This window comes from Syngnathus typhle, linkage group LG20 (genome assembly GCF_033458585.1).
Source record: "Syngnathus typhle isolate RoL2023-S1 ecotype Sweden linkage group LG20, RoL_Styp_1.0, whole genome shotgun sequence".
In the NCBI taxonomy this organism is placed as follows: Eukaryota; Metazoa; Chordata; class Actinopteri; order Syngnathiformes; family Syngnathidae; genus Syngnathus; species Syngnathus typhle.
This window is the reverse complement of record NC_083757.1, coordinates 8097406-8121958: the sequence shown is the minus strand read 5'-3', so window position 1 is coordinate 8121958 and position 24553 is coordinate 8097406. Positions and strand designations below refer to the sequence as shown.

General features: G+C 38.8%; 1 protein-coding gene across 1 annotated transcript in view; it reads right to left on the bottom strand.

Annotated features, from left to right (window-relative positions):
• LOC133144735 (nuclear pore complex protein Nup153-like) overlaps positions 1-14172 on the bottom strand; it is a 33539-nt gene extending 19367 nt beyond the window's left edge. Inside the window, exon 1 of the mRNA XM_061267633.1 lies at positions 14032-14172. The gene's annotated coding sequence lies outside the window, so the exon portion shown is untranslated. The remainder of the gene's footprint in view (positions 1-14031) is intronic.
• Positions 14173-24553: the final 10381 nt, after the last annotated feature.

The following is a 24553-nucleotide window of genomic DNA, read 5'->3' as shown; positions in this document are numbered from 1 at the left end:
AATTGGTTAATGTAATGAATGTGTTTGTTGAATGCGAATACGTAATCAAAGTGGTGGAAATTGCTTAATGTAATGAATGTTGAATGCGAATGTTAGTTACAAATGATAAGCGTTGAAAATGATAAGCGGGAAGAATAAAGAGTAAAATAATTAATGACGCCCAATGTGGGAATCGAACCCACTACAGGAAACTGGCTCGGGTTGACATTGCCATTAACAATGAATGGGGAAATAAAAGGCACAAATTTGCTAATTACTTAAAAACGGTAAATGTTATGAACGCGACAAATACTGGCAAGCGTGCCATGAATTTTTGGAACGTGTGAAAGGTTGAACGAGGTGAATCGGTTGAAGCATGTGGGAGTAGTTAGATGTCAAAAAAGTGGGAGGAATAAGTTGTTTAATAATAAAGTACACTAGAATTGCAATTTCGGAAGAAATTGCGTGTGAAGGCGAAGGCAGATGTTGATTTACAAACGTTAAGCGTTAAAAATGATGAGCGGGAAGAATAGAAAGGGAAAATAAATTATTGTGAAATAAATGGGAAAATGTTACAAATACATGTTACAAAAAGGTACAAATGATAAGCGTTAAAAATGAAATGTTACAAATGTTACAAAAAAGGTACAAATGATAAGCGTTGAAAATGATAAGGGGAAGGATAAAGAGTAAAATAAATAATGACGCCCAATGTGGGAATCGAACTGACGCGGGTTTTGATACCACTCGGGAAAGATGCTCGTGTACTGGAATCACTTGTGTTTCCCACGAGCTAATTGTGTCCCTGTCTACATACTGGTTGAATTTGGTTAATGTAATGAATGTGTTTGTTGAATGCGAATACGTAATCAAAGTGGTGGAAATTGCTTAATGTAATGAATGTTGAATGCGAATGTTAGTTACAAATGATAAGCGTTGAAAATGATAAGCGGGAAGAATAAAGAGTAAAATAATTAATGACGCCCAATGTGGGAATCGAACCCACTACAGGAAACTGGCTCGGGTTGACATTGCCATTAAGAATGAATGGGGAAATAAAAGGCACAAATTTGCTAATTACTTAAAAACGGTAAATGTTATGAACGCGAAAAATACTGGCAAGCGTGCCATGAATTTTTGGAACGTGTGAAAGTTTGAACGAGGTGAATCGGTTGAAGCATGTGGGAGTAGTTAGATGTCAAAAAAGTGGGAGGAATAAGTTGTTTAACTAGAATTGCAATTTCGGAAGAAATTGCGTGTGAAGGCGAAGGCAGATGTTAAGTTACAAACGTTAAGCGTTAAAAATGATGAGCGGGAAGAATACAAAGGGAAAATAGATAATTGTGAAATAAATGGGAAAATGTTACAAATACATGTTACAAAAAGGTACAAATGATAAGCGTTAAAAATGAAACGTTACAAATGTTACAAAAAAGGTACAAATGATAAGCGTTGAAAATGATAAGGGGGAAGAATAAAGAGTAAAATAATTTATGACTCCCAATGTGGGAATCGAACCCACTACAGGAAACTGGCTCGGGTTGACATTTCCATTGTGTTTCCGACTGAGCTAATGAGGATCCTTCCTTCTTGCTGGTTGAATTTGGTTAATGTAATGAATGTGTTTGTTGAATGCGAATGCGTAATCAAAGTGGTGGAAATTGCTTAATGTAATGAATGTTGAATGCGAATGACAAAAGTTACAAATGATAACCGTTGAAAATGATAACCGGGAAGGATAAAGAGTAAAATAAATAATGACGCCCAATGTGGGAATCGAACTGCCGCGGGTTTTGATACCACTCGGGAATGATGCTCGTGTACTGGAATCACTTGTGTTTCCCACGAGCTAATTGAGTCCCTTACTATGTCGTGGTTGCAATTGGTTAATGTAATGAATGTGTTTGTTGAATGCGAATACGTAATCAAAGTGGTGGAAATTGCTTAATGTAATGAATGTTGAATGCGAATGTTAGTTACAAATGATAAGCGTTGAAAATGATAAGCGGGAAGAATAAAGAGTAAAATAATTAATGACGCCCAATGTGGGAATCGAACCCACTACAGGAAACTGGCTCGGGTTGACATTGCCATTAAGAATGAATGGGGAAATAAAAGGCACAAATTTGCTAATTACTTAAAAACGGTAAATGTTATGAACGCGAAAAATACTGGCAAGCGTGCCATGAATTTTTGGAACGTGTGAAAGGTTGAACGAGGTGAATCGGTTGAAGCATGTGGGAGTAGTTAGATGTCAAAAAAGTGGGAGGAATAAGTTGTTTAATAATAAAGTACAATATCAATGTGTGAAGGCCTTCGCCTTCACACAATAATAAAGTACAATATCAATGTGTGAAGGCCTTCGCCTTCACACAAATATCAATGTGTGAAGGCCTTCGCCTTCACACAACTAGAATTGCAATTTCGGAAGAAATTGCGTGTGAAGGCGAAGGCAGATGTTAAGTTACAAACGTTAAGCGTTAAAAATGATGAGCGGGAAGAATACAAAGGGAAAATAGATAATTGTGAAATAAATGGGAAAATGTTACAAATACATGTTACAAAAAGGTACAAATGATAAGCGTTAAAAATGAAACGTTACAAATGTTACAAAAAAGGTACAAATGATAAGCGTTGAAAATGATAAGGGGGAAGAATAAAGAGTAAAATAATTTATGACTCCCAATGTGGGAATCGAACCCACTACAGGAAACTGGCTCGGGTTGACATTTCCATTGTGTTTCCGACTGAGCTAATGAGGATCCTTCCTTCTTGCTGGTTGAATTTGGTTAATGTAATGAATGTGTTTGTTGAATGCGAATGCGTAATCAAAGTGGTGGAAATTGCTTAATGTAATGAATGTTGAATGCGAATGACAAAAGTTACAAATGATAACCGTTGAAAATGATAACCGGGAAGGATAAAGAGTAAAATAAATAATGACGCCCAATGTGGGAATCGAACTGCCGCGGGTTTTGATACCACTCGGGAATGATGCTCGTGTACTGGAATCACTTGTGTTTCCCACGAGCTAATTGAGTCCCTTACTATGTCGTGGTTGCAATTGGTTAATGTAATGAATGTGTTTGTTGAATGCGAATACGTAATCAAAGTGGTGGAAATTGCTTAATGTAATGAATGTTGAATGCGAATGTTAGTTACAAATGATAAGCGTTGAAAATGATAAGCGGGAAGAATAAAGAGTAAAATAATTAATGACGCCCAATGTGGGAATCGAACCCACTACAGGAAACTGGCTCGGGTTGACATTGCCATTAAGAATGAATGGGGAAATAAAAGGCACAAATTTGCTAATTACTTAAAAACGGTAAATGTTATGAACGCGAAAAATACTGGCAAGCGTGCCATGAATTTTTGGAACGTGTGAAAGGTTGAACGAGGTGAATCGGTTGAAGCATGTGGGAGTAGTTAGATGTCAAAAAAGTGGGAGGAATAAGTTGTTTAATAATAAAGTACAATATCAATGTGTGAAGGCCTTCGCCTTCACACAACTAGAATTGCAATTTCGGAAGAAATTGCGTGTGAAGGCGAAGGCAGATGTTAAGTTACAAACGTTAAGCGTTAAAAATGATGAGCGGGAAGAATACAAAGGGAAAATAGATAATTGTGAAATAAATGGGAAAATGTTACAAATACATGTTACAAAAAGGTACAAATGATAAGCGTTAAAAATGAAACGTTACAAATGTTACAAAAAAGGTACAAATGATAAGCGTTGAAAATGATAAGGGGGAAGAATAAAGAGTAAAATAATTTATGACTCCCAATGTGGGAATCGAACCCACTACAGGAAACTGGCTCGGGTTGACATTTCCATTGTGTTTCCGACTGAGCTAATGAGGATCCTTCCTTCTTGCTGGTTGAATTTGGTTAATGTAATGAATGTGTTTGTTGAATGCGAATGCGTAATCAAAGTGGTGGAAATTGCTTAATGTAATGAATGTTGGATGCGAATGACAAAAGTTACAAATGATAACCGTTGAAAATGATAACCGGGAAGGATAAAGAGTAAAATAAATAATGACGCCCAATGTGGGAATCGAACTGACGCGGGTTTTGATACCACTCGGGAATGATGCTCGTGTACTGGAATCACTTGTGTTTCCCACGAGCTAATTGAGTCCCTTACTATGTCGTGGTTGCAATTGGTTAATGTAATGAATGTGTTTGTTGAATGCGAATACGTAATCAAAGTGGTGGAAATTGCTTAATGTAATGAATGTTGAATGCGAATGTTAGTTACAAATGATAAGCGTTGAAAATGATAAGCGGGAAGAATAAAGAGTAAAATAATTAATGACGCCCAATGTGGGAATCGAACCCACTACAGGAAACTGGCTCGGGTTGACATTGCCATTAACAATGAATGGGGAAATAAAAGGCACAAATTTGCTAATTACTTAAAAACGGTAAATGTTATGAACGCGACAAATACTGGCAAGCGTGCCATGAATTTTTGGAACGTGTGAAAGGTTGAACGAGGTGAATCGGTTGAAGCATGTGGGAGTAGTTAGATGTCAAAAAAGTGGGAGGAATAAGTTGTTTAATAATAAAGTACAATATCAATGTGTGAAGGCCTTCGCCTTCACACAACTAGAATTTGCAATTCCTGAAGGAATTGCGTGTGAAGGTGAAGAAGTTGAATAAATATTTAAGGAATGTTGCAGAATGATGTTGAAACGAGTTGAATCGGTTGAAAAATGTGGAAATGAGAAGGGAAAAAGGAACTGGGTGTGAATTTCAAAATAAAAGATGTGAAGTGTTTGTTAAGTTGTGAAATAGGTAAAGAAATGATGAACAGTTGAAAGTTGGAATGGGTTGAATCGGTTGAAAAATGTAGAAATGAGAAGGGAAAAAGGAATTGGGTGTGAATTTCAAAATAAAAGACGTGAAGTTTTTGGTAAGTGGGAAGTTGTGGAATAGGTAGAAAAATGATGAACAGTTGAAAGTTGGAATGGGTTGAATCGGTTGAAAAATGTAGAAATGAGAAGGGAAAAAGGAATTGGGTGTGAATTTCAAAATAAAAGAAGTGAAGTTTTTGATAAGTGGGAAGTTGTTGAATAGGTAGAGAAAAGATGAACAGTTGAAAGTTGGAATGGGTTGAATCGGTTGAAAAATGTAGAAATTAGAGTAGAAAAAAGGAAATCTTAGAGAATTTTGGTTGAATTTCAAAATAAAAGATGTGAAGTTTTTGTTAAGTGGGAAGTTGTGGAATAGGTAGAGAAAAGATGAACAGTTGAAAGTTGGAATGGGTTGAATCGGTTGAAAAATGTAGAAATGAGAAGGGAAAAGGGAAAAAGGAATTGGGTGTGAATTTCAAAATAAAAGATGAAAACGTGAAATAGTTGAATTTGGCAAGTTTGGGAATGTGCCCAATGTGATTTGAATGTGTTGAATGATGTGAATTTCAAACTGGAACAACGTAAATGTGAAATGTTGAATCTGCCATTAAGAATGAATGGGGCAAAATTCGCCGTAAATTTGTGAATTTTGCGAAAACGGAAAATTTTTGGAAGGAAAAAAAAGTGAGCAGACGTGCCATGAATATTTGGAATAAGTGAAAAGTGGAATGGAGTGAATAGGTTGAAGTATGTGGAAGTAGTTAAGCGTCAAAAAAGTGAGCGGAAGTTGAATAATAATAATAACTAGAATTGCAATTTCGGAAGAAATTGCGTGTGAAGGCGAAGGCAGATGTTGATTTACAAACGTTAAGCGTTAAAAATGATGAGCGGGAAGAATAGAAAGGGAAAATAAATTATTGTGAAATAAATGGGAAAATGTTACAAATACATGTTACAAAAAGGTACAAATGATAAGCGTTAAAAATGAAATGTTACAAATGTTACAAAAAAGGTACAAATGATAAGCGTTGAAAATGATAAGGGGAAGGATAAAGAGTAAAATAAATAATGACGCCCAATGTGGGAATCGAACTGACGCGGGTTTTGATACCACTCGGGAAAGATGCTCGTGTACTGGAATCACTTGTGTTTCCCACGAGCTAATTGTGTCCCTGTCTACATACCGGTTGAATTTGGTTAATGTAATGAATGTGTTTGTTGAATGCGAATACGTAATCAAAGTGGTGGAAATTGCTTAATGTAATGAATGTTGAATGTGAATGTTAGTTACAAATGATAAGCGTTGAAAATGATAAGCGGGAAGAATAAAGAGTAAAATAATTAATGACGCCCAATGTGGGAATCGAACCCACTACAGGAAACTGGCTCGGGTTGACATTTCTATTAAGAATGAATGGGGAAATAAAAGGCACAAATTTGCTAATTACTTAAAAACGGTAAATGTTATGAACGCGAAAAATACTGGCAAGCGTGCCATGAATTTTTGGAACGTGTGAAAGTTTGAACGAGGTGAATCGGTTGAAGCATGTGGGAGTAGTTGGATGTCAAAAAAGTGGGAGGAATAAGTTGTTTAATAATAAAGTACACTAGAATTGCAATTTCGGAAGAAATTGCGTGTGAAGGCGAAGGCAGATGTTAAGTTACAAACGTTAAGCGTTAAAAATGATGAGCGGGAAGAATACAAAGGGAAAATAGATAATTGTGAAATAAATGGGAAAATGTTACAAATACATGTTACAAAAAGGTACAAATGATAAGCGTTAAAAATGAAACGTTACAAATGTTACAAAAAAGGTACAAATGATAAGCGTTGAAAATGATAAGGGGGAAGAATAAAGAGTAAAATAATTTATGACTCCCAATGTGGGAATCGAACCCACTACAGGAAACTGGCTCGGGTTGACATTTCCATTGTGTTTCCGACTGAGCTAATGAGGATCCTTCCTTCTTGCTGGTTGAATTTGGTTAATGTAATGAATGTGTTTGTTGAATGCGAATGCGTAATCAAAGTGGTGGAAATTGCTTAATGTAATGAATGTTGGATGCGAATGACAAAAGTTACAAATGATAACCGTTGAAAATGATAACCGGGAAGGATAAAGAGTAAAATAAATAATGACGCCCAATGTGGGAATCGAACTGACGCGGGTTTTGATACCACTCGGGAATGATGCTCGTGTACTGGAATCACTTGTGTTTCCCACGAGCTAATTGAGTCCCTTGCTATGTCGTGGTTGCAATTGGTTAATGTAATGAATGTGTTTGTTGAATGCGAATACGTAATCAAAGTGGTGGAACTTGCTTAATGTAATGAATGTTGAATGCGAATGTTAGTTACAAATGATAAGCGTTGAAAATGATAAGCGGGAAGAATAAAGAGTAAAATAATTAATGACGCCCAATGTGGGAATCGAACCCACTACAGGAAACTGGCTCGGGTTGACATTGCCATTAAGAATGAATGGGGAAATAAAAGGCACAAATTTGCTAATTACTTAAAAACGGTAAATGTTATGAACGCGAAAAATACTGGCAAGCGTGCCATGAATTTTTGGAACGTGTGAAAGGTTGAACGAGGTGAATCGGTTGAAGCATGTGGGAGTAGTTAGATGTCAAAAAAGTGGGAGGAATAAGTTGTTTAATAATAAAGTACACTAGAATTGCAATTTCGGAAGAAATTGCGTGTGAAGGCGAAGGCAGATGTTAAGTTACAAACGTTAAGCGTTAAAAATGATGAGCGGGAAGAATACAAAGGGAAAATAGATAACTGTGAAATAAATGAGAAAATGTTACAAATACATGTTACAAAAAGGTACAAATGATAAGCGTTAAAAATGAAACGTTACAAATGTTACAAAAAAGGTACAAATGATAAGGGGGAAGAATAAAGAGTAAAATAATTTATGACGCCCAAAGTGGGAATCGAACCCACTACAGGAAACTGGCGCAGGTTGACATTGCCATTGTGTTTCCAACTGAGCTAATCAGGTTCCTACCTCAGTAACTGTTGAATTTGGTTAATGTAATGAATGTGTTTGTTGAATGCGAATGCGTAATCAAAGTGGTGGAAATTGCTTAATGTAATGAATGTTGAATGCGAATGACAAAAGTTACAAATGATAACCGTTGAAAATGATAACCGGGAAGGATAAAGAGTAAAATAAATAATGACGCCCAATGTGGGAATCGAACTGACGCGGGTTTTGATACCACTCGGGAAAGATGCTCATGTACTGGAATCACTTGTGTTTCCCACGAGCTAATTGAGTCCCTTTCTTTTAGCGGTTGAATTTGGTTAATGTGATGAATGTGTTTGTTGAATGCGAATACGTAATCAAAGTGGTGGAAATTGCTTAATGCAATGAATGTTGAATGCGAATGTTAGTTACAAATGATAAGCGTTGAAAATGATAAGCGGGAAGAATAAAGAGTAGAATAATTAATGACGCCCAATGTGGGAATCGAACCCACTACAGGAAACTGGCTCGGGTTGACATTGCCATTAAGAATGAATGGGGAAATAAAAGGCACAAATTTGCTAATTACTTAAAAACGGTAAATGTTATGAAGGGGAAAAAAGGTGGCAAGCTTGCCATGAATTTTTGGAACGTGTGAAAGTTTGAACGAGGTGAATCGGTTGAAGCATGTGGGAGTAGTTAGATGTCAAAAAAGTGGGAGGAATAAGTTGTTTAATAATAAGAATAAAAAAAATAATAATAATAAAGTAGAATAACAATGTGTGAAGGCCTTCGCCTTCACACAAATATCAATGTGTGAAGGCCTTCGCCTTCACACAATAAAGTACAATATCAATGTGTGAAGGCCTTCGCCTTCACACAACTAGAATTGCAATTTCGGAAGAAATTGCGTGTGAAGGCGAAGGCAGATCTTAAGTTACAAACGTTAAGCGTTAAAAATGATGAGCGGGAAGAATACAAAGGGAAAATAGATAATTGTGAAATAAATGGGAAAATGTTACAAATACATGTTACAAAAAGGTACAAATGATAAGCGTTAAAAATGAAACGTTACAAATGTTACAAAAAAGGTACAAATGATAAGCGTTGAAAATGATAAGGGGGAAGAATAAAGAGTAAAATAATTTATGACTCCCAATGTGGGAATCGAACCCACTACAGGAAACTGGCTTGGGTTGACATTTCCATTGTGTTTCCGACTGAGCTAATGAGGACCCTTCCTTCTTGCTGGTTGAATTTGGTTAATGTAATGAATGTGTTTGTTGAATGCGAATGCGTAATCAAAGTGGTGGAAATTGCTTAATGTAATGAATGTTGAATGCGAATGACAAAAGTTACAAATGATAACCGTTGAAAATGATAACCGGGAAGGATAAAGAGTAAAATAAATAATGACGCCCAATGTGGGAATCGAACTGACGCGGGTTTTGATACCACTCGGGAATGATGCTCGTGTAGTGGAATCACTTGTGTTTCCCACGAGCTAATTGAGTCCCTTACTATGTCGTGGTTGCAATTGGTTAATGTAATGAATGTGTTTGTTGAATGCGAATACGTAATCAAAGTGGTGGAAATTGCTTAATGTAATGAATGTTGAATGCGAATGTTAGTTACAAATGATAAGCGTTGAAAATGATAAGCGGGAAGAATAAAGAGTAAATTAATTAATGACGCCCAATGTGGGAATCGAACCCACTACAGGAAACTGGCTCGGGTTGACATTGCCATTAAGAATGAATGGGGAAATAAAAGGCACAAATTTGCTAATTACTTAAAAACGGTAAATGTTATGAACGCGAAAAATACTGGCAAGCGTGCCATGAATTTTTGGAACGTGTGAAAGGTTGAACGAGGTGAATCGGTTGAAGCATGTGGGAGTAGTTAGATGTCAAAAAAGTGGGAGGAATAAGTTGTTTAATAATAAAGTACAATATCAATGTGTGAAGGCCTTCGCCTTCACACAACTAGAATTGCAATTTCGGAAGAAATTGCGTGTGAAGGCGAAGGCAGATCTTAAGTTACAAACGTTAAGCGTTAAAAATGATGAGCGGGAAGAATACAAAGGGAAAATAGATAATTGTGAAATAAATGGGAAAATGTTACAAATACATGTTACAAAAAGGTACAAATGATAAGCGTTAAAAATGAAACGTTACAAATGTTACAAAAAAGGTACAAATGATAAGCGTTGAAAATGATAAGGGGGAAGAATAAAGAGTAAAATAATTTATGACTCCCAATGTGGGAATCGAACCCACTACAGGAAACTGGCTCGGGTTGACATTTCCATTGTGTTTCCGACTGAGCTAATGAGGATCCTTCCTTCTTGCTGGTTGAATTTGGTTAATGTAATGAATGTGTTTGTTGAATGCGAATGCGTAATCAAAGTGGTGGAAATTGCTTAATGTAATTAATGTTGAATGCGAATGACAAAAGTTACAAATGATAACCGTTGAAAATGATAACCGGGAAGGATAAAGAGTAAAATAAACAATGACGCCCAATGTGGGAATCGAACTGACGCGGGTTTTGATACCACTCGGGAATGATGCTCGTGTACTGGAATCACTTGTGTTTCCCACGAGCTAATTGAGTCCCTTACTATGTCGTGGTTGCAATTGGTTAATGTAATGAATGTGTTTGTTGAATGCGAATACGTAATCAAAGTGGTGGAAATTGCTTAATGTAATGAATGTTGAATGCGAATGTTAGTTACAAATGATAAGCGTTGAAAATGATAAGCGGGAAGAATAAAGAGTAAATTAATTAATGACGCCCAATGTGGGAATCGAACCCACTACAGGAAACTGGCTCGGGTTGACATTGCCATTAAGAATGAATGGGGAAATAAAAGGCACAAATTTGCTAATTACTTAAAAACGGTAAATGTTATGAACGCGAAAAATACTGGCAAGCGTGCCATGAATTTTTGGAACGTGTGAAAGGTTGAACGAGGTGAATCGGTTGAAGCATGTGGGAGTAGTTAGATGTCAAAAAAGTGGGAGGAATAAGTTGTTTAATAACTAGAATTGCAATTTCGGAAGAAATTGCGTGTGAAGGCGAAGGCAGATGTTAATTTACAAACGTTAAGCGTTAAAAATGATAAGCGGGAAGAATGAAAAGGGAAAATAAATTATTGTGAAATAAATGGGAAAATGTTACAAATACATGTTACAAAAAGGTACAAATGATAAACGTTAAAAATGAAATGTTACAAATGTTACAAAAAAGGTACAAATGATAAGGGGGAAGAATAAAGAGTAAAATAATTTATGACTCCCAATGTGGGAATCGAACCCACTACAGGAAACTGGCTCGGGTTGACATTTCAATTGTGTTTCCGACTGAGCTAATGAGGATCCTTCCTTCTTGCTGGTTGAATTTGGTTAATGTAATGAATGTGTTTGTTGAATGCGAATGCGTTATCAAAGTGGTGGAAATTGCTTAATGTAATGAATGTTGAATGCGAATGACAAAAGTTACAAATGATAACCGTTGAAAATGATAACCGGGAAGGATAAAGAGTAAAATAAATAATGACGCCCAATGTGGGAATCGAACTGACGCGGGTTTTGATACCACTCGGGAAAGATGCTCGTGTACTGGAATCACTTGTGTTTCCCACGAGCTAATTGTGTCCCTGTCTACATACTGGTTGAATTTGGTTAATGTAATGAATGTGTTTGTTGAATGCGAATACGTAATCAAAGTGGTGGAAATTGCTTAATGTAATGAATGTTGAATGCGAATGTTAGTTACAAATGATAAGCGTTGAAAATGATAAGCGGGAAGAATAAAGAGTAAAATAATTAATGACGCCCAATGTGGGAATCGAACCCACTACAGGAAACTGGCTCGGGTTGACATTGCCATTAAGAATGAATGGGGAAATAAAAGGCACAAATTTGCTAATTACTTAAAAACGGTAAATGTTATGAACGCGAAAAATACTGGCAAGCGTGCCATGAATTTTTGGAACGTGTGAAAGGTTGAACGAGGTGAATCGGTTGAAGCATGTGGGAGTAGTTAGATGTCAAAAAAGTGGGAGGAATAAGTTGTTTAATAATAAAGTACAATATCAATGTGTGAAGGCCTTCGCCTTCACACAATAATAATAAAGGACAGGAATAACAATAGTGTGAAGGTCTTCACCTTCACACTAATAATAAAGGACAGGAATAACAATAGTGTGAAGGTCTTCACCTTCACACTAATAATAATAGAGAATGGTGTAGAATAACATATGTGTGAAGGCCTTCGCCTTCACACAATAATAGAGAATGGTGTAGAATAACATATGTGTGAAGGCCTTCGCCTTCACACAATAAAGTAAATGGAGTAGAATAACATATGTGTGAAGGCCTTCGCCTTCACACAATAATAATAGAGAATGGTGTAGAATAACATATGTGTGAAGGCCTTCGCCTTCACACAATAATAGAGAATGGTGTAGAATAACATATGTGTGAAGGCCTTCGCCTTCACACAATAATAGAGAATGGTGTAGAATAACATATGTGTGAAGGCCTTCGCCTTCACACAATAAAGTAAATGGAGTAGAATAACATATGTGTGAAGGCCTTCGCCTTCACACAACTAGAATTTTGCAATTTCTGGAGAAATTGCGTGTGAAGGCGAAATGTATGAATAACTTCTTCGGGGAATGCTGCCGAACGATGTTGAAACGTGTTGAATTACTTGAGAAATGTAGAATATTTGGAGAATTTGTGGTGAATTTCAAAATAGAAGCTGTGAAGTTTTTGGTAAGTTGTGGAATAGGTGGAAAAATGATGAACAGTTGAAAGTTGGAATGGGTCGAATCGGTTGAAAAATGTAGAAATGAGAAGGGGAAAATGAAATATTGGAGAATTGGGTCTGAATTTCAAAAGAAAAGATGTGACGTTTTTGGTAAGTGGGAAGTTGTGGAATAGGTAGAAAAATGATGAACAGTTGAAAGTTGGAATGGGTTGAGTCGGTTGAAAAATGTAGAAATCTTTGTGGAAAATAATGATGCTGAGGACGAAGATACTGCTGCTTTGACGTTGGGGATGTCTGGATAATCTGCAGTAAAATCGGAAACACCAAAAATAAATCCTCTATCCACATTAAAAATAAAATAACAGTTTATTTAAAAGTTGACAGAATTACATTGCATGTCCAATGAAAAAATATGCACATCTCTTAAAACTAGTTACAAATGTAAGGCTGTGTGTGCAATTGTTACAGACAGAAATGATGAAGACAGCTCATCCGCTGTGCAACATTTATTTTCAGCGTCCCCTACTGGCGAAAATACATATTGCACTTGGGCGCATGGGTTTCTTCCATAGAAAAAAATACTTCCTATAAACCAAAAGTTCTGGGGAGGCAAGTGCCACATATTGTTGATCTTTTATTTATCAATGTATGCAAACAAATGGTTTTTATGTATTATCTATCCATTTACCTGGTCGTTTATTACACCCAAAATGTATAATAGCTTTTTCTATACGATAGACATCCATTGTACATTCTCATATTAACCTTGAGAGGGTTTGAAAAAATATTTACATACCATCTTTGTCGTTGCCTGATGGATCTGTCCAGGTTCCCCCTTGCTTAGTTGTGCGTTTTTTCGTTCGTGTCCACCGTGTTGCTTAAGGTGAGTCAGTTCCACATGGACTATGGAAAATGTGAGTCGGCAAACACTACATATTTTCCTCACACTTTTTGACAAATCTATTTTCTGCTTCACTGTCCACTTGGCAAGTTTGAAACTTGTGTGCTTCTTTTAGTAATACTTACCCCCTTGCGGTCGCAGTAACTGCCTGTAACGCGTCCATGCTGCTAAATTAACTTCTGCAATCTACTTTGTGGTGCCACCGCACATGAGATGATCGCATTCCGTATTGTTTTCTATGTTCTTTGGACAGCGGGCCAAAGAACGCTACCGTAAATTCTATCTATCAATCTAGAATGGGAATACATGCGACATCTGAGCAACATTTTCAAAATAAACCATAGTATTCCAGAATGCTAAAATAAAGACAGCAGAAGTTACAAATATCCCAAAATAAGACATGGGTAAAATACCATTACTATAGATGAAAATAGATTAAAATCATATACTATACATTAATACCAATAACTACACATTGAAACAATATATTTGCGACTGTATTTGCTATAAACAAAATAATAAACTGGGTCACCTAAATCGGCGAATGACGTTGCCTCTCTCTCTCTCTCTCTCTCTCTCTCTCTCTCACGTGTAACGTCAGAGTTCCAACTTGGTGTCGTGGAGCCACGCCAGCATCTCTGGTCGCAGGTCGAAGAGGCCGGCCTCTGAGGGTGGTCTCTATAGGGGGCAAATGTTGATGAAGTGGTGAAATATATTATCATAATTTAATAAAAATGAATAAAATAAACAATGATTATTTTGTGCATTTAACTTTAAACTTTAATAGTAGAACATTTTAAACAGAACAAACAAGTAACACAAAATACAAACAACAGAACAAAAAAAAAAATTACCACAAAAACCCCTCTAGGGGAAGATTAGGGCCATCGGGGAATTTTTGGTTCCACTCCTCTAATGGAACCATTCTGGTGGCATTGGTGGCGTCCACAAACTCCACCTATTCACCTTTGATTTTAAAGGCCACAAAGCGAAAGGGCTCTTCTTCCAGTTCCTGCGCAAAGAAATTTCATGACAATTTATTATGTTTGAAACACCACGAGAAAACATGGATGGATGGATGGATGGATGGATGGATGGATGGATGGATGGATGGATGAATGGAGTTGGGTAGGTAGGTAGGTATGTAGGTTGGTTAGATATAGATATATAAACAGACAGACAGACAGATAGACAGATAGACAGATAGACAGACAGACAGCTGTATCTGAGACAATATCCTAAAAAATTGGTGATCCAGATTTTGAGAAAACTCCTAAAGCATGAATCTGACTTCAACCTTAATGATGATGAGCCACTGATAGCAGTGCATCCCAAGTAAATAACAGTATTGATTCAATTGAGAACACCTTTGTTTATACACATAAAAAACTGCTTGCTTTAGGTACCTTTATTACAGTATTTTCTGTGGAGTGGAGCTCCACGTCACTAGAAGATGATGTTGTCATGTGTGTCATGGACAGCCGCTGTCCAAGTTTGACATGGAAAAAGTTGGTTTCGCGCCATGTGAGGACCTTAATTTCTCTTTGATCCTGTAATGAAAATGTCAAATTAGTACTAGTTGTTGAAATGTAGATCTAGGCTTCAATTACTAAGGCAACATGATGCCCTAAGTGACCTTACTCAGGTGAAATGAGAGTGTGACAGATATCTTTACTGAGACACTCTCTCTCTCTTTCGCTCTCTCTCGCGACACAATCAACAGATTAGCATTAGCAATACGGTATCGCAATACAACAAAAATCTGCTATAAAACTGCTCCTCAACCAATTGTTTCTTTGCAATTGTATTTGCAATACCGTAATTATTCTAATTATCGCCCATATTCTAATAACCGCCCTGTGTGTGTTAGCGATGGCATAAATAAAACATTGATACCTCTAATTATCGCCCATGCTGCTAAAACATTCCCCCCAAAACTTACGTTTTCCTCCGCGACCACATGCCGACGTCATTGCACAAGTTTAAATATGACTGATTTGACAGCGCGTTGAATGTCCCTTTTAAATTGTTTTTCTCCATAAACTATGATACAATTACACTCGTCACTCCGCGACAATATCCTCACACAATTACGTTCTCGGGGCATGGGCTCGAACAAGACGATCGCGTTAATATGACGTGTACAACACGTGATGTGCGACGGTAGCGTGTCGCATCGATGGCGCGTCAATTGACGCACCCCGCTGTTAGAGGTAGCTCAAAACAGCCGCTGTCCCCGTGTTAAGAACACCAGTGACTCTGTAAATTCGTCCGAAATGTGACTAAACAATTGAGTGAACATGTTTCGGCATTTTAAGATGATGTTAATGATATACTACGATCACAGTCCTTGTGAATTCAGATTTCTATGAACGTAGCACAACCCCCAACTCCGCCCCCATGCAACATTAATATGATATTAATTACACACGGAAGAAAGAAAAATACTAACTGCTAAACACATCATGTGAAATGTGATTATACGATCGAGAGCTGTCAGTCATGGTGAAAACATATTTTCGACTACAATTCTGATCGCGATTCTAAATGTCATTCTCTGCGGCCAGATGTCGTTCACCAAATATAAATTGGCAATTACTACGTGGTGAAAGACATGGGCATGTGAACATTATGAATTAGTATTCTTAAACGAATAAATGTCTGATTTGTGTATTTTGTAAGTTGCTGAATGTTAACTCTTATCTGCAGCGCAAATCTGCGTGTACGCGACTTTTCTAAAATTTAGAAAAGGTATGTACACGCAAATGTCTAGTAAATGAAATGTGAGGATATTGGAATACTTATTTAATTCTCACAAAGTTTAAAGTGGCGAGTAATAATTTCCACAGTAACGCAGAAACGCAATAGTTTACAGAGCACCCGCTCTGATTGGCTACCATAACGCTGCCTTAGCAACCACTCACATAATTGGGCGCTGCCTTAGACAACCGCTCACGTAATTGGGCGCTGCCTTAGCCAATTGCTCACCGACTTATTACGTTAACCCGGAAAGAAAGTCCTGATTTTGGGACGAAATAGTTTATTTTTTTTAATTGAATCAAAGAAGTAATACAAGAAATAATATAAATAACTTTCAGAAACTCTGAAAAAGTATGAATAAATTGGGCTTGACTCGAAAGTGTTCAAATTCATGTTTAAATATTGGAAACAAAATATAATAAATCACACACGAGAAGAAAAAAAATCGTGCTTTTTGGGACGAAATACAGTTTTTTTAATTGAATCAAAGAAGTAATGCAAGAAATAATGTAAATAACTTTCAGAAACGCTGAAGACATACAAATAAAAACATATCAAGTATTTTACTGATTCAATAGATAATAAACATTAAAATGATTAACGACAACGAACAAAGACTTGAATGAGGTCAAAGTTATGTTTAAATATTGGAAACAATAAACATAATAAAGCAAACACAACAAGAAAAAAATTGGTGCTTTATCGGACTAAATACAATGTTGTTGTTTTTTTGCTGAATCAAACATGTAATGCTAGAAATAATATAAATAACTTTTAGAAACTCTCAAGAAATAACAAAAATAATAAATAATAAACATAAAAATGATAAACGACAACAAACAAAGAACAAGAACAAACAAAAACAGAAAACATATCAAATGTTTTACTGATTAAATAAATAATAAACACAGTGATGATAAACAATAATGAATTAAGACTTAAATGTGTTCAAATTTTCGTGTAAACATTTGACACACTAAACATAATGAACCAAACGCAAGAAAAGAAAAAGTGTGCTTTTTAGGACAAAAATGCAGTATGATTCTTTTTCCAGCTGAATCAAAGACGGCAGTGGGGCAAAAATATGCCATAAAGGAAGTCATGCTTGTGCATGGGGATGCTATTTTGTATTTTGAATGTTATGTGAAGGGGCACTGGGTAGCCTGGGTAGCACATCCGCCTCACAGTTAGGAGGGTGCGGGTTCGATTCCACCTCCAGCCCTCCATGTGTGGAGTTTGCATCTTCTCCCCGGGGTGCGTGGGTTTTCTCCGGGCACTCCAGTTTCCTCCCACATCCCAAATACATGCTTGGTAGGCCGATTGAAGACTGAAGTGCACACCCGCGACCCCGTGGGGACTAAGCGGTTCAGAAAATGGATGGATGGATGTTATGTTAATTTCAGTGTTGTTTTTTAAGAGCTTAAGTGGAACATGATTGTAGACGCTGTTATACAAAAGATAATGCAAACATAATGTGAGGCAAAAATATAATAAATAAATAAATGAAAAATAAATAAATAAATAAATAAATGAGAACAGAAAACAGACTGTATCTGAGGCTTAGTAGAGTAAAATCCGAGGCTTCCGACTGTTAAAGGCCAAGCTGTTCTTTGTCAGCATTTCTGGATGCGTGTAAAACCACAGGCAAGACCCAAGAACATACTAAAAAAAACATGAAAGAGGTGTTGAGGAAAAGGAGGAAAATGCTTCATGAAAATGTTCCTTGTTGGTTACTCACAGAAGAATCAGAAGAAGTCCTGTGTGTTACCATGCTGGTTTGCGAGTTTGTGTTTCATGATGCTGGCCTCCCTTGTACAGGTTTTTTTTAAAGGCTTGGCTCTCCCTGTGCTATAATATAACATCATAATTAATTCATATTTAAAAATCACATTACAAATGTGAGTTGAAAAAGACATTCAAAATTAAAGAGAGTGTTTTGTGACAATAGTCAAATACAGTCATACATCAAGCATATGTACAACTTGTGTCCATCTTGAGTGAATGATATGAACACATTCAATTTGGAATGACAATTACTTACGTGTTGCTTGGAGTCAATAGAAAAGGAGAATAACACTGGTCCCATGGATCTTCTTAAAATTTCGGTCGTTTTTTTGGCGAGACAGGCCAGGTCTCATCAAGGCTGAGTACCAAGGTGGCCAAGGTGGTCTAGACAAATGGAGCATGTGGAGCCACACGCAACATAAAAAACTGAAGAAGAAAAAACATAGAGGTGGTTGAGGACACGAGTTGAAAAAGACATTCAAAATTAAAGAGAGTGTTTTGTGACAATAGTCAATAATAATTGGCTACTTACAGAGGAATAAGAAGTCCTGCTTCTTGCCACCATCTCTCTCTCTCTCTCTCTCTCTCTCTCTCTCTCTTTCTCTCTCTCTCTCTCTCTCTCTCTCTCGTGTAACATCAAAGCTCCAACTTGGTGTCGTGGAGCCACACCAGCATCTCTGGTCCCAGGTCGAAGAGGCCGGTCTCTGAGGGTGGTCTATAAAGGGGGCAGGTGTTGATGATGTGGTCGGCTGTCTGCTCGGGAGCGCCGCACTCGCATGCCGCACTGTCCGCCAGTCCCCACTAGACATGTTGAAGCGCCCAACACCAGTTCTTAAGCGGTTCAGTGTGGTCCACTGCTGGCGAGGTAGTTCGTCTCCTCCTATGGCGCCGTCTCCTGGTTCCCAGACATAACGGTGCATGAGGGAGGGGCCAGCTGCCTCCCACTCCAGCTTCCAAGCTGCCACCAGCCAGGCATCTCTGGAGATGTCTTCAGGGATGGAATTGAGCATCTCTTGTGCTGCCATGTTGTAGGGGTGGCGTGCCTTGAGTCTGCTTGGGAGTCATTGGTCCATGATGAATGTTTTTGCATGCTCAAGGTCTTTGTGGAGAAAAAAGGACAATCCAGCTAAATTGATTGAAAATGTATGATTCTACAGAGGGCTTACACAAGCTTAACTATAAATTACAACATGTTACAATGTTATAATTACATTACAATAAGGTGATATGTCATGCCTACCTCTGGCCTCCATTCTGGGATGAACTGCTTTCGCCAGATAAAAACTGTTAAAATACAAAAGAGTGAATAGCAGCATTTACTGTCTTTAGAAAGAGAGGAAAAAACATGTTTCATGACGAGCAACTTACCTCATCTGTTTTCTGTTCTCGCCTGGTGATTATGACATTCAAAAAAATTCAAAATAAAAGTTCAAAACAATTAAAAAATTAAAATGTAAAAGGCCTTCCCTTAACTCATCTTTAAAATTAGATTGTAAAATAAAGGTTTAAAAGGTTAAAATTTGATTGTAAAATACAGGTTTAAAAGGTTAAAATTTGATTGTAAAATAAAGTTTTAAAAGGTTAAAATTTGATTGTAAGATAAAGGTTTAAAAGGTTAAAATTTGATTGTAAAATAAAGGTTTAAAAAGTTAAAAAGTCTCCTCTCAACCATAAGTTAATTTAAAAAGTTAAAAAGTTAAAAGTTTTAAAAGTTAAAATTTAAAAAAAATAAAAGTAACATTTTTAAAAATTAAAACGTTAAGTTAAGGGAAGGCTTTTTAAAAATAAAAAGTTGAGTTAAGGGAAGGCTTTTTAAAAATTAAAAAGTTGAGTTAAGGGAAGGCTTTTTGAAATTTTAAAAAGTCTTTGCCTTCCCTTAACTCAACGTGATTCCTCACCGACCCCCAACCACTATTCCATCTCAACCTATAGGACTATCTTCCCACCATAGACATGAGGTCCTATCTGCAGGTTTCTTTCATTTGTCATTTTGAGCAACCTTCGCCCCAGATCCCATCTCACCTAAAGGCAACAAATCACCCACCACATCCCACCACTAATATTATACACTTACGACAACGTTCACGTTCTGATTTCCATCCTTTTTGCAAATGCTGAACCACATGATTTAGCTGTGACTTACCTTTCAGTGGCCAAAACACAGAAAACAGGATTGTGATAGCTGTAGTACGTTTGCAAGACACCTGAATGAAGAGCACACTGAGGTCGAGAGACAAAAATTAAGTCAAGCAATGTGTTTTTGTCAGTGGTAGCAGTGGTTATGAGTTGCGTGTAACCTGTTGAGCGAAACAAATCGAGAATGGGCTTGAATGAGGCAGATAGCATATCTTCATTAAAATCTCCACATACCAAGATCTGATGATGGTCCATTACTTCAAGGTACCGCAAGAGATTTCCCAAGCTTGGCAGAAAAGTGCGCAGACTGTTGCCTGGAGGCCTGTAAACGGCAGCAATCAACACATTGAGGGGAGCTTCAAGTTTCACCACAACAAATTCAATGTCGGTCACACCCTGTATGTATTTCTTTTCCTGGGCTGCAATGTGACTTTTGACACAAATACCTACGCCGCCACCAAGTTTCGTTGCCAAGTCAGGACAGTTTGTGTAAGAATCTCTTCGGTTCCTGTGAAACATTGTGAAGCCTTCCAAGCAGGCACGTCCATCAGCCACAGATCCTTGAAGGTGTGTCTCTGTGAAGCACAAAACATCAGCAAAGTGCAGCTCGTGGTGGCACCTGATGTCCTGCACATGACAAGACAGCCCTTCGGTGTTATGATGGACGACAACCAGGTGATTTGCTCGATCTACCGACGGCATCACGTGAAGGAGGGGCATCACGCTCTCCAAAGAATCCTCTGCCATCTCAGCAAGAGCAGCAGTGATTTCTGGATTTGCATGAAGTCTTCTCTCGTCCATATGCAGAATATGCAGACCGCTGAGCGAAGTCACTCTACTCAGAGCTACGTACCCCATGCCGTGTTCGAAAACGCCTTTCAGCGAAACAGCAGCCTCTGATGTTGTCATGCCTTGTACCTTGTGGATCGTGCAGGCAAAAGCAAGCTTGATGGGAAACTGTCGGCGCGTCACTCCAGGCTTTTTCAGCTTTTCCTCCTGTCTGTCAATGTACACACGGTTAGCGGCACGCGCTGTGTTACTCACATGATCAAGTTCCAACCCAACTTTCTTTACACGGGCTTCATTCGGATAGTTGACCAATTCCACAATTTTTCCAAACGTCCCGTTGCACAGACCTGCTTGAACATCAAAATTACGCGTGAGCATTACACGAGCACCGAGGGCAACTCTGATCGAGTCCGGGAGCTCGCTCTTAGCGCCTTGCACAGGGAAAGTTTGCCTCGCCATTCTGCCGGTTTGTTTGTCCTTCTTGTAGTCATCTGCATCAATTTGTACAATGTCCTTATGAAGCAGATCCAGCATCGCAGAGTTATGGCCATCTACCTGTTTATTGGTGGCAAAAACATGCAGAATATGACTTGGACACATTTCTGGAGAAGTGTACCTCGTAGCAAGAAGAGCTCTGTCCAGTTCCGAAAGTTCATCAGACTTTTCTTTCACCCGGAGTCGGTTCAGCAGTTCGGCAAAGGCAACATCGTCTTTCTGCCTCATGATGGCGGTGAGCGTGATCTTTTTGAAGTTGTCACGCCAGTGGTCCAGCCGAGTGGGATCGTACACGCATAGCGGTTTGGACTGTCTCACGGGAGGGAGCTGAAAGAAATCTCCAACAGCAAGAACAGACATGCCACCAAAAGGTAAATTGATGCCTTTGATTTGTATCAACCTGGCATTCACGTAGGCAAAGAGGTCTTTGGACACCATGGAAATCTCGTCGATGATGAGTATTTGGGCGATCGACAGCTCGGCTCTGACTTCGTCCAGTTTATTGCCCAGGCCGTGGTACGGGGGTTTGAGACTTCTCGGCAGTTTGAGCAGACAATGCAAAGTTGTCCCAGAAATGTTGAATGCCGCCGTGCCAGTGAAGGCTGCGAGAACGACCGTCTGTTTGGAAATGTCGGCCTCCTCAGCCAGTCGTGGTAGTCTCTGCAGTATTTTGGTAGCCTCTGTGTAGATACACTTGATGAGATGCGATTTGCCGGTCCCGGCGCCACCGTTGATGTGGTAGAAGAACTGCTCGATGGGCTTTGAGCTACACACACGTTTTATGCACCAATCTCTGACCTTGTAGAAAACAGACGCTTGCTTTTGGTTCAGGTTCCGATACATGTCACGTAACACTGCGGGATCGATGGCAGCAGCTTCTGTCGCAATGGAAATTTCAGACGTTTCTGACCTTACGTTATAGTCCGGGACATTGTCCTCCACGTTGTCATTTGGTTCATCTCTTGCGTTGTTTTCCTCAATGCATTCGAGTCTTTGCAACTCGCTCTCAGGAGCCAGGTGGCACCATTCGTTTATGACGAGCCCGCTCTCCTCCACCTCTTGGATGGCATCGTCAATGTCTTTACTGTGTTTCTCATACCTTTCTCTGTTCCTGTTGACAATTTCGCACACACGCTCCACAGAGTCGTTATATGGTAACTGTACACAGGCATGATCATGAAACAACTGATATGAGGGACAGCGTTCAGATTTTAACTGGCAATTAGCACGATGAGGCAGGTACAGCTTGAGCAAGGAGCAGTAATATTCCTCTGGATTCTTTTGTTCAGAGAATTTGCAGTATTTGATGACCGCAGCTTTTTCTTTTCTTTTCTGGACAAAGCCCATGTCGTTCAGCAGAGGCAAAACATTTTTCCCTTTTACCTGTTTGCCATAAACAATTCTGCATGTTGATGCAAAATCAGCCAAGCACATCACTTCAAAGTCCTCCGTTTGGGGTCTGCTTTTATATTTGTCTGGCAGGCCAGTCATCCACACTTCATGAGACTCCTGCGTTTTGCCCTCAAGGAGCGAGAGAGGATAACTCATTTTCAGCGGATTGTCACTCGTTTGTACAAATACCACACTGCGAGAGGACTGTTTCATATGCAAGCCGCACGCGCGTGCGACACACTCCTGAGCACTCACTTCTCTTTTCTTTGAGTACGCTTGCATGATTTGTTTCATTTCATCGCTCTCATTGACATTTTCATTGCGTGAGTTTTCAATAACAGATTTCAGGTATTGACTCAGACCGTGTTCAGCTTTGCTGATGTAGCTGCAGATGTATGCAATGCACGAATAGGCATTCAGAATGTACTGGATGTCCAAGTTGGCATCCCAGGCAAGAAGCAAATGGCGGTTGTAGTTGTTCACCCAGCAGTCTTTTGGATCTCGCTTGAGCACAACAGAACTCTTTGAGGCGGTCATGTACAAACACTCCACGTACTCGGCATCAGTGAGCTCGCATTTAGCCAAAAGCTGCGGCAAAGTCAGGGATGAGGTTTCAGGTTCATTCAGCAAACGCTGCACACGAACAAGCTTGTCATTTGCCACCACCTGCTTCTCCTTGTGTTGATCTTGATTTTCACAGGTTACAGGTGTGATGATCATTGTGGTTTCGCACGGTGGTCTGGGAAAACCAAATCGGCAGTTTGCACCTTGGTGTTTGACGCACGTTTTGGTGTGACCTTTGCTGTGCATCTGAACTTCTGTGACTTTTTTATACAACTCGGGTTCCTTTTCTGGGTCCGGCAGCTGAGCCGAGATGTAGCGAGACACAAAATCACAGATGGCTCCTTCTGAGGCTTCCTCAAATACAGGGGCATCTTTAACCCATATGAGGCAATGAATGTGAGGACTTCCTCTGTGCTGAAACTCCAATCTGTAAAAGTAGTCGACGACTTCACCAATCGGTCGTGCCGGAGAGAGGATCAAATCTCTGAACAGAGCTTCCACACGTTTGTCAAACATGCGCATTGTCGACACTGGATTGCTGCGCAGAATTTCACACTTGGTGGCCCAGTCAAGTTCAGCAAAATTCACCACCTCACCTTGTTGCGCTTTAATGGCAGTGATGACCTCTTCCCAACGCATTTCGGCAGCAGAGAATGTGCAAAAAAATGTGGGTGTACCCAGCTGTCGGATCATTGCAAAAAGATCTTTGGTGGTTCTTTCCCAATAGGCTGGCGTGCCTCTCAGGGGCGTCATGAAACGGACTGCATCTTTGCTGCGCACCAGTTTTTCAACTTCACGTTTGTCCTGCAGCATAGCATTGTTTATCCTCCGACCATCCCTGGTAAAAGGTTTACCTTTGCGTAGCTGGATTCTCATGCTTGATGTTGCCAGGTAAATTTCAATCACAAACTGAGCAAAGAACAAATAGTTTGTATCACGAGCAAAACGTTCATCCACACAACACAGACGTGTTTTGAAATATTTGCTTGGTGTGACTTTTATTTGTCTCTCTTCATCAAGGGTGTTTTTTCCGGTTGGAAACTGAACTGGAAATGCCATGGCCTCAAGTTTGGGAGTCCTGAAAAAGCTTACGGGGTTATTTCTTTCTGCAGGAGCCACACAGTAAATGCCTT